At 45.5% G+C, this 10,488-nt stretch overlaps 1 non-coding gene across 1 annotated transcript; it reads left to right on the top strand.

Annotated features, from left to right (window-relative positions):
* Positions 1-3,017: 3,017 nt before the first annotated feature.
* On the top strand, positions 3,018-3,089 carry trnae-cuc (transfer RNA glutamic acid (anticodon CUC)). The gene has a single exon. It is a non-coding gene; the product is annotated as a tRNA-Glu (tRNA).
* The last annotated feature ends 7,399 nt before the right edge of the window (positions 3,090-10,488 follow it).

The following is a 10,488-nucleotide window of genomic DNA, read 5'->3' as shown; positions in this document are numbered from 1 at the left end:
ACACCGAGTTCAAAATTGTTTGAGCCCGAACTCCCCCATGCCCTTGACCCCTACCACACCCACACAAGGCCTTCTTATCACTTCATCTGCTGTTACACATGACTTATTGTTAGCCAGGAAGAGTCTCCATTAACAGTTAGTCACCCTCCTACACAGATCGTTATTCACTCCTTTGTCCCTCCAATGTTCTCCCTCTAAACTGGTGGCAAAGAGAGCAATGTGGACTGGTATCCCTGAGCCAGCTGTTTGTCCCATCTCCAGGAACAGGGCTCCCTCCACTGGTGGATAATTAAACCATTTTGCTGTTGCGCTGACGCGAGGAGACTGTGTAAATATAAACTTTTCTAAATCCCCACCTTCCGTAGGTCGAACTGTGAGTTCACTCTGAATCACAACACGTGTCACAGCGCATTTGGAGGCCCACCTTAGCTCTGTTGGTTCTACACAGCAGGTAAATGAGAGACTCTATTCGTGTCATTCTCTTGCCTTCTCCCTGTAAATCTCCACATTGTTACTTTGAACATGACCACCGAATTCCCTTTTGTGTTCTTGAATCTGCCTCTTTGTCACGGTCAGACAGGGATTTACGGATCCGAACCACTCCCTGTGCGAAAATGTTCCTCCTAATGTCACTTTTACTTTTTTTCCGAATGTCTTGAAATCTCTGCCGATTTTTTGGGAAATTGAAAGGATTCTCATTCCTGCACATGAGGCTGAATTTATTTAATTTCCAACGTAAAGGACTGCGAATGCTGAGAATCCGAGACAGAAAGAGGAACTGCTGGAGAAACTCAGTAGGTTTGGCGGTACCTGTGGGAGAAAACAGAATTCTGAAATATTGTCTCTGATTCTCTTTCCGCCGATGGTGCCTGAGCTGCTGAGTTGCTCCTGCAATTTCTGTTTTTGCTTTTAACTGAAAGTTCATTTCATCTTTCGGGATGAAACAACCAAACTCTCCATGTGCAGATATTTAACCCTTTCGAAACCTGTGAAGAGATTGGATTCAAACAAACCCAGCAATAATTCACTCTTTCTCAGCTCCACAGGCAGACAGACCTGGGAAGTGAAGCTGTCAGTGTGGTTCTGTATTCGTGGGCCGAGTGGTTAATGCGATGGACTTGAAATCCATTGCGGTTTCCCCACGCACGTGTGAACCCTGCCGACGACAAAATGAGAAATGTCGTCAAAATGGAAGGGAGACTGTTCCCCAGTTTCTTCTTTAAGATTCAAATCAGTGGAGGGTGAAAGATACTTCACTCACATTGGGACTGGTCGGGAATCTGCAACACACTGCCTGTCAGGGTGGTACAAGCACAGAGCTGCTTTTGAGGCAATGAGTCAAGTATTTGGAAATGAGAGTAGAACAGTGAGGGGCGTGAAGTAGTGAAAGATACTGCTTCACAAAGTTGGGACAATGGAAGGGAAGCAGTGACGGTGATTATCTTTGGCTGTTCACCTTGTGAATGTTCCCATTGCTGCGCATGTCCGTGTTAAGGTCAGAATTCTGCAGCATGGCGGTGTCAGGTCCGCACAGGGCCGGGGGCGCAATGGATGACGCATCTGACTCCACCTACCTGTTTGAAGTGCAGCTCACAGCTTCTTCACACACCCCAATTAATCTTTCTCATTGTCCTGAAGCTGGTTTGAATTCCTGATCTGCAGGAACGAGACTCTTTTCACTGTCTCGCGTCAGTAAGTGTCCCTGAGGACATCAGCGACAAGTCACAGCGCTGTCAGTGGAGGGAAGCTGAAAGAGCCCCACACGCTGCTCACGGGCACATTTCACTTTCCCCAACTCACCACCCCAACCAATGTTCCTAGGAGTGGAAAGGAAACAAACACCAAAACCCAGTCTCATATTTGTGAATCTTCCGAAAATAAGAAAACTGTTCATCCCTTCGTATCTTCCATCCTGGGCTGATAGGGGTGATTGTAAATTGCTGTCCAGTCAGTGTCGATTCGTTTTGGCTGAAAATATCTTCCTTATCTCATCCCAGCATTTCTTGCCACAGAGAACTGTGCGGCAGAGTTCATGTTTTTATTTACTTGAATGGTATTTTGTAAATAACATTCGTTTGCTGCTTGTTTGTATCGGATATTTCAGGTTCATTAGCCGCTGTTCAAGTGTGTTGGTAGGTTTGTAGGCTACCATGATGGTGAGAGGGTTGAGTTGTCTGGACATCATTTAACAGATGTATTTAATGTAAGGTAATGTAGCTTGGGTTTCTGCACACGTTGTTTCAGCTTGTGTCAATTTGTTGATGAGAAATCGGCAGACTGGGTTTATTGGGTCGGTAAAAGTGAGGACTGGAGATGCTGGAAGCCAGAGTTTAGATCAGAATGGTGCTGGAAAAGCACAGCAGGATAGACAGCAGGAAAATCGCCGTTTCGGGCAAAAGCCCTTCATCAGGAATAGAGGCAGGACGCCTCCAGGGTGGAGAGATAAATTGGGGTGGGTGGTGTGCTGAGGCGAAGGTGGCAAAGAGTAAAATAGGTGAGTGGTGGTGGGGATGGAGGTGACAGGTCAGAGAGGAGGGTTTAGCAGATAAGTGAGAAGGGAGATTGACAGGTAGGACAGGTCATGAGGTCAGTGCTGAGCTGGAAGGTTGGAACTGTGGTAAGATGGGGGGAGGGGAAATGAGGAAACTGGTGAAGTCCACATTGATGCCCTGGGATTGAAGTGCTCCGAGGCGGAAGATGAGGCGTTCTTCCTCCAGGCGTCGGGTAGGGAGGGAGCGGCGGTGAAGGAGGCCCAGGACCTGCATGTCCTCGGGAGAGTGGGAGGGGGGTTGAAATGTTGAACCACGGGGCTTTGGGGTTGATTGGTGCGGGTGTCCCGGAGATGTGACTTGACCCTCCAGTCTCCCTAATGTTGCAGAGATCGCATCGGGAGCCATGGATACAAAAAATGGCATTGGTGGATGGACAGGTGGAAATCTTCTCACCACCACGGCCCGTGTTCGATTCCCGGGCAGCGAAGCAATTTTCAGTAGAGCATACGACGGTGTATCCGTGTCTCCCTGGTGGTCTAGTGGTTAGGATTCAGCGCTCTCACCGCTGCGGCCTGGGTTCGATTCCCGGCCAGGGAAACCATTTTCAGCGTGACTATTGGCTAACCATTCTTCGGAAATGCGCTGCACAGTTGTTTATTGATCTTCATCGTCCTGGGTGCTGCAGTGTGTAGTGGCTCATTGGAATAGTGTCCTGATGCAGATTTGTTTGTATGTGTATGGATGATTGCTTCTGCAGTTAAGTTCTTGGTTCGCGTGCGTTGTTTTCCTGTCGAGGCTGTTTTGAATTTACCATTGACTGTTCGTTCTACTGTGACATCTAGAAATGGCACTTTGTTGTTGTTCTCCTCTTTTGTGAATTTTATGCCAGTAAGGATATTGTTGATGGTGTTGTAGGTTTCCTCTAATTTGTTTCATTTTGTGCTGACAAAAGTGTCATCACTGTGGCGGACACAAAGTTTGGGTTGGATCGTTGGAAGGGCTGTTTGTTCGAGTCTCTGCATTATTGCTTCTGCGAGGAATCCTGATACTGGCGGTTTCATGGGTGTTCCGTTGATCTGTTTGTTAGTCTTGTTACTGAATATGAAGTGGGTGGTAAGGCACAGCTCCGCAGCTCCAGTGTTATCTTTGCTGATGAAGTTGGTGCTGTTTCGTGTTTGTGTCTTTGGTTCTTCCAGTAGTGTCTTCAGTTTTCTTTGGCGACGTTGATGTTAATGGATGTGAACAGGGCTGTATGTCAAAGGACAACATTATTCTATCCTCTTCTACCTTGGTGTCTTTGGTACTCAAGAATTCTTGGATGGAGTAACTGGAGTGGCGTGAACCTTCGACTTGGTGTTTTAGTCTTCAATGGAAGCCTTTGACTAGAATGTATATTGGTGTTCCAAGTAGTGAGACTATGGCCTGAGGGGGGCTCCTGGTTTGAAGAGGAGGAGAACAACAACAAAGTGCCATTCCTAGATGTCACAGTAGAGCGAACAGTCAATGGGGGAACTTCACACTAGCATCTACAGAAAAACAACACACGCAAACCAAGTTCTTAACCACAGAAGCAACCATCCCAACACCCACAAACGAAGCTGCATCAGGACATTATTTCAACGAGCCACTACACACTGCAGCACAGAGAAACTACGAAGAGCACAAGAGGAATACGTATATAGTGTATTTAAGGAGAACGGGTACCCAATAAACCCAGTCCGCCGATTTCTCATTGATGCTTCCAAGCTGACTCTCAAAAATTCGGTTTGTCCTTCCATTCTTTCCGATGTTATTTTGTGGGTTTTGAAAACTTTCCCAATCCTCTGACTGAGTGTTGTAGTTGGGAAGTTATGTTGTGGCTGTACAGGACATTGGAATATTGTGGAATACTTTTGGAATATTGTGTACAATTCTGGTCTCCCTCCTATCTGAAGGATATTGTGAAATTTGAAAGGGTTCTGAAGCACCAATGGATCCACAGAAGATAGAGGCCCTTCTGCTGGCCTGAGTGCGGGAAGGCCTTTAGTGATTCCTCTGCCCTGCTGACGGACCAGTTGGTCCACACCTGGAACGGCTGTTCTCCTGCCCTGAGTGCGAGATGGCTTTCAGCAGTTCTTCCCACCTGCTGAGACACCAGTGGGTCCACACCGAGGAGAGGCCGTTCTTCTGTCCCGAGTGCAGGAAGGGATTTGCTCTTTCCTCTGACCTGATGGCCCACTGGTGGGTCCACATGGGGGAGAGGTCGTTCAGTTGCCCTAAGTGAAGGAATGCCTTCAGCAATTCCTCAGCCCTGCTCAGCCACCAATCAGTCAACACTGGGGAGAAGCTATTTTCCTGCCCCGAGTGCGGGAAGCGTTTTACCTGCTCCTTCGCCTTGCTGAAGCACCAGTGTGTCCACAGCGGGGACAGGCCCTTCAGCTGGCCCGAGTGTGGGAATTGGTTCATGTTTTCCTGCAACTTGCGGAAGCACCAGCGGGGGCACCTACGCTCCCAGCAATCAGATCCCACCGGTGTTCTGCCTTGGGTCACCCAATGGACTGAACCTCCTGCCAGTTCTGACAGTGGGTGCAGTGGGAGAGTAGGTGAGGTGTTTTTGTTTTCTGCTGGACTGCAATTGCCTCTCCCACCCCCCACAACCACAACCACACGGTGGGTCATGGGCGTCATGGTGACTCAGTGCTTAGCACTGTTGCCTCATGGCACCAGAAACCCAGGATCAATTCCACCTTGGGGGTCTGTGTTCAATTTGTGGAGGGTCGGAAAATGGATCTGACTGGGTTACTCTTCGGAGGATCAGTGCGTTGGGCTGAAGGACCTGTTTCCACACTGTAGGAGTTCTACGATCCTATGAGCTTTGCTTTCAGAGGACACTGCTGCTCATTGGGCCCGGGACTGCACAATGGCAATGAAATGATCCAGAGAGACCTAAGACCGCAAGATCATCGGAGCAGAAGTTAGGCCATTCGGCCCATCGAGTCTACTCTGCCATTCGTTAGAGTCAAAAAAGAAATGCAGATGCGATTAGCTTCAGTGTGGAAACTGGCCATTTGTCCCAACAAGTCCACACCGCCCCTCCGAAGAGTAATGCACCCAGACCCATTTCCCTCTGACTAATGTACCTAACTCTATGGGCAATTAAGCATGGCCAATCCACAGGACTTGTACATCTTTGGTTCATGGTAGAAAAGAGGATCACCCAGAGAAAACCCATGCAGACACTGGGAGAATATGCAAACTCCTCACAGACAGCCACCCAAGGCTGGAATTAAACCTGGGTCCCCTGCGCTGTGAGGTTGCACAATGAGCCACGAGATTAATTTAGGATTTCAGGTCAGCATGGACAAATTGGACCGAAGGGTCTGTTTACATGCTGTACGTGTCTCTGACTACTGGTCCTGATGTAAGTTTAAAATAGAGTCCAAGTAACTTTGAATAGTTCAATCTTGTTGAGCTCACCTCCTCAAATGTTTCAAATGAATCCCTCCGAGCGATACTGTTTAAACATGCTGAGTTGGACAAAGTATCCCATCAAGTTCAACACAAACCCAGAGTTGAAGAAGTCAGAAGTCACACGATATCATGGGGACCAAAACTGTTCACAATATTCCAGATGCAGCCTCATCAACGTCCTGTATAACTACACTATAACTTCCCAACATCTATACTCAATTCCCTAACTGATGAAGGTTAGTGTGCCTAAACCCTTCTTCACTGCCTTGTGCAGCGATGTTATCAGAGATATAGGATCTACTTTACACTGATCCACAATCCAGCTTCTGGGAGCACAGAAGTAGAGTAGTGCTGCGTGCGTGTGCTGGGCACATAACCCAGAGGTCGATGGGTCAAAACCATGTGATGCTATTGCTCAATGTCTCCATAAGCTGCTTTCCTTGGCAAAGGTGCTCTGTTCTGTATCTTGCCTTTGCATCTGCTTCCCAAAGCTTCTTCAGTGGAGGAGTGGCAGTGGAAGCTGGAGCCCAAGAGCTCAACAATCCCCTGGAGCTGGAGGAAGGTCCGAGCTCAAAGAAGCCGGGGGCCCAGCTGGAGGCTGGATTTGCTCAAGGTTTGTATCTATTAACTTATTTAAATGGTATCTACTGTATGGGGATATGGTTTACGTTTAAACCGGAGGATCATGTCAGAGTGTTTGTTTATATTTAGCAGTTGTAGTTCGTAAAATACACTCCCTGAAGGAGCACCTTCTATGATGCTGCATTTCTTGCCTTCTGCCCTTCCCCCAGTTGTTATCTCCCATCTTGATTTTATATTTCTTTGGTCAAATTTAATTTCATATTAATCAGACTTTGTATTCACTGTGTGCTAGTAAATTATTTGTTCGAATATTGTAAGTCAAAATGAATGGTGTAATTTCATTTCTGATGTCAGAAGATGACATTGAATGTGCAGGTGTGAATACCAGTAAGTTGTGAAAATAAATCAATAACTTGTGATTTTAGAGCAAAAAGAGCAGTTCACCGCAATCAATGGCATTGTCTCATTTGAAGGTAATGAGTTGAGCCTGACCAACAAACCGTTTCATGCAGTCACCCAATTTAATTAAAATTTTCTTCAACTTAATTGAAGATAATAACTCTGGCATGCTAAAATTTATACAATTTGTTTATAAGACTTATTTTTTGTCCATTGTTCTGCCACATTGGGGAGACTGGATGCCAACTTGCAGAACATTTCAGGGAGCAGCTCTCGGACTCCAAAACTAAACGACCCCACCGCCCCACGGCTGAATACTTTCACTCCCCCTTCCAGTCCGTCAACGGCATGCAAGTCCTGGGCCGCATCCCCTCCAAGATATAGCTAAATGACGCTTGTAGGAAGAACACTTCATCTTCCGTCATGGGACCCATCAACTACATGGGATCAATGTTGATTTCATCACCTTCCATATTTCCCCACACCCTCACTCCCACACCACGCGCCTTGTCCCAGATCCAACCATCCAACTCGGCATTGGCCTCTTGATCTGTCCTACCTTTTTATCTTGCTTCCCACCTATTCGCTCCACCCTCCTGTCTTACCTCTCCTGATCTCTCCCCACCTCCATCGACCTATTCCATTAACAGCTACCTCCCCTTCATCCCCATCTCCTTCCCAATTATCTCTCAGCCCCCTTGGACCAACCTTCATTCCTGATGAAGAACTGATGCTCTAAACCAAGACTGTGGTGAAGGAACATCCTTAATAAGAAAGAGCTCCCAATTCAGATGTATTCCCCGTTTGTTTCCCCGTTCGTCTAGAAATAAGAAATGTCATTTTCTTCCACTAGAAAGTGGTCTTACACTTTGCAGTGTCTGAAGTGTTATACCACTCCACTTCTTTGCCCACCTTTTAAGAATCCTTTCAACCTGATTTTCGGATAATGGTGGCAGTGACCAAAAGCAATCATTTCACTCCTCTTCAATGCCCCATTTCTCCTCCTATGCACCACTTTGACATGTTGTCTGAGTGTGCTTGGTTTTCAAAATGTAATTTGGCCATTGAAATGAACAGGGTTAATCTTTATCGATCACGATCTTTGTTTGCACTAACTGTAATTATCCACCAATTTGCTGGTTTTTGTTCCACCAAAGCGGAAAACAATGATCTGTATTTATGTTGCACTCAGGTGTGAAAAATCAACCCAAGAATCGTCATATTATTATAGTTGACTGAAGCTATAACATGAGGCATTCTGTGGCAGTTTGAGACTAAAAACGTGGCTGGAAAGAATGTAGATTGATGAGGAAAGTCAAAAAGCAGAATCTCTGGCCACAATCTATCAGTCTGGCTTGATTAAGTGGTGGCTCTTCAAAAGCACCTTCCAACCACCACCTCAACCACCAAGAGCAGGTAAGTGTGAATACAGCATTCCAACTGTGAAATATATCGCATTGCTTCTTTGTTATTTATCAAAATCCTGGAATTCGCTCCTGAACATTATTGCAGACCAAATCATAATTGTGAAGCAATTTAAGGGGCAGTTTAGCATCACTTTTTCAAGGACAGTTTGGGAAGGGTTGTTGGCAGAGCCAATGATATTCACATCTCATGAAATAATAAGCAAAGAGGCATGGACAGAGGATTGGCTAATCAATGACACAATTGGGATAAGGGGCATGTTCAGGATAGCAAATTGTAACTAGTAGTCTGCCACAGGGATCAGTGCTGGGGCCAAAGTTATTTACAAAATGGATATGAATTCCTTGGATAAGTAAAGTGAATGCACTATTGCCAAGATTTCAGAAAAGATGGTTGATGGGAAGGCAGGTGGTGATAATGACATGAAATATCTGCAGAGGGAAAAAGACAGATTAAGCAAATGAGCAAACCCTTGGCAGATGGAATAGAATGTGGGGGAGTGAGGTTGTGCACTTTGACAGGAGGAAAAGTGTTGAATGTTAAATGGAGAAAGCTGTTGAATAGAGGGATTTGGAAGCCCATATCCATGCATCTCTTCAGCCAAGTTCAGTGAATAATAGGGAAGGCAAATGGGAGGTTGGCCTTTAAATAGAGTATAAACGTAGGGAGGTTATAGTGAACCTATGTCAGGCACCAGTCAAGCCACAACTGAGCACTGGGAGGGTCATTTACCTAAGGAAAGATATACTGGCTTTGGAGGCAGTCCAGAGAAGGTTGACCAGAATGAAAAGAATATCATATGAAGAGAAGTGAATAGGTTGGGCCTGTACTTATTCGAAGTTAGAAGATTTAGAGGTAACCTTATTTTCACATAAAAGATTCTGAGGATACTTGACGGGGTTAATGTGGAAAAGTTTACCTTTGTGGGTGAGTCTCGCACCAGAGGGAATAACCTGCAAATGAGCGATTGCATGTTGAAGACAGATAGGAATTGTTACTGAGGGCAGTAAATCTGTGGAACATGTTACTACAGAGTGTTGTTGAGCTTGGGTCATTAAGTACATTCAAGGCTGTCAGATTTTTTTTAACCAGTGAGGGAATTGAGGATTATGGGGAAATGGCAGGGAATTGGAGTTGATGCTTACCAGAGCAAACGTGATGTGAATAAATGGCAGAATTGATTCAATGGGTGAATTTAATAGTAAGTAATAAAGGGGAAAAGGGTACAACTGGCAACTACAGGCCAGTCAGTGTTGGAAAATTAGAGATTGTACGGAGTTGATGGTATTTTGGCATTGTTACTGGATTTAACATCTGGAGTTTCAAATTGATGCTGCTATGTCCCCGATGCACTTTGAAATAAATTAATATATCTGGAATATAAAGCTTATCGCTGCTTTGGTGATCTTAGCAATTGATATAAGGACCTATCTTGTTAAGGAAGGAAATCTTTAGTCCTTACCCAGTGAGGCGATTGTGTCACTCTTGATCCACAGTAATGTGGTTAACTCGTAACTGCCCTCTGAAATGGAACTTGGTTTTTCTGGGAGACAAAGTGCCACATCCCATGAATGAATAAAGGAAAATATTCAGCAGAAAACTGTCACTGAAGTGAAGATTGTGATCTAATGATAATGGTTAAGTAACCCAGAGATCTAGGTCTTCTGAGAACAAAACTTCAAATTCCATCATGATCCCAGTAAGGATAAAACATCTTTGAAAGCTGTTCTGAAAGTCCAGTCTTCACAATGACACCTTCTGACACTCACTGCTTTCCTTCAGTCCAAATTGTCTGTGCTGACCAGATATCCTAAATTAACACAGTTCTATTTGCCAGCACTTCGCCAATATCCCTCTCAATTCTCCCTACTACCAGACGTCTTTTAAAATGCTGTAATTACACCAGCCTCCACCATTATCTGGCAGCTCATTCCATACACTCAGCACCCTCTGCGTGAGAAAGTTGCCCATAAGGTTCCTTTTTAAATCTTTCCCCTCTCACCTCAAACCTATACCCTCTAGTTTTGGACTCCCCTACTCTGGGGAAAAGATTTTGGCTATTCACCCTATCCATGCTCCTTATGAACTTCTAGAAAGTCACTCCTCAGCCTCCAATGTTCCAGGGAAAACAGCCCCAGCC

The sequence above is a fragment of the Chiloscyllium plagiosum genome, unplaced genomic scaffold (genome assembly GCF_037043375.1).
Source record: "Chiloscyllium plagiosum isolate Xiang-an unplaced genomic scaffold, Cpla_swu_hap1 HiC_scaffold_27, whole genome shotgun sequence".
In the NCBI taxonomy this organism is placed as follows: domain Eukaryota; kingdom Metazoa; phylum Chordata; class Chondrichthyes; order Orectolobiformes; family Hemiscylliidae; genus Chiloscyllium; species Chiloscyllium plagiosum.
The sequence above is the reverse complement of the archived record's forward strand: the minus strand, read 5'-3'. Positions and strand labels throughout refer to the sequence as shown.